Consider the following 290-nt stretch of genomic DNA (forward strand, 5'->3'; position numbering starts at 1 on the left):
TTTGAGCGCTGTTGCGGAAAGGACCCAGCCTCAGAGGAGACCAGCCCCCCAGTCTCCAGAGGCGTCGACACAAACACCGGCGCTCAGCCGGGTTCCGGGGAGAGGGAGGGAGGAGAGGGGATGTTTTCTTGTATGCATAACCCCACACCACACAGGGCGGGGGGAGGAGGCGGGGGGGGAGAGGAGGTGACAGTCAAGCAAGCAGTAGCTGCATCAGCCACGACACTGCAGCAGTGCGGGCTTCTGGGAGCAGTGCCCAGCCCCGGAAAATGGCAGCAGCACCCGGGAAT

The 290-nt window shown here is 63.8% G+C and overlaps 1 protein-coding gene across 1 annotated transcript in view; it reads left to right on the plus strand.

The window, feature by feature from the left end:
* Positions 1-290, plus strand: part of ENO2 (enolase 2 (gamma, neuronal)) — a 9556-nt gene that overhangs the window by 702 nt on the left and 8564 nt on the right. The gene's annotated exons all lie outside the window — the stretch shown is intronic.

This window comes from Buceros rhinoceros, unplaced genomic scaffold (genome assembly GCF_000710305.1).
Source record: "Buceros rhinoceros silvestris isolate BGI_N320 unplaced genomic scaffold, ASM71030v1 scaffold39552, whole genome shotgun sequence".
Lineage (NCBI taxonomy): Eukaryota > Metazoa > Chordata > Aves > Bucerotiformes > Bucerotidae > Buceros > Buceros rhinoceros.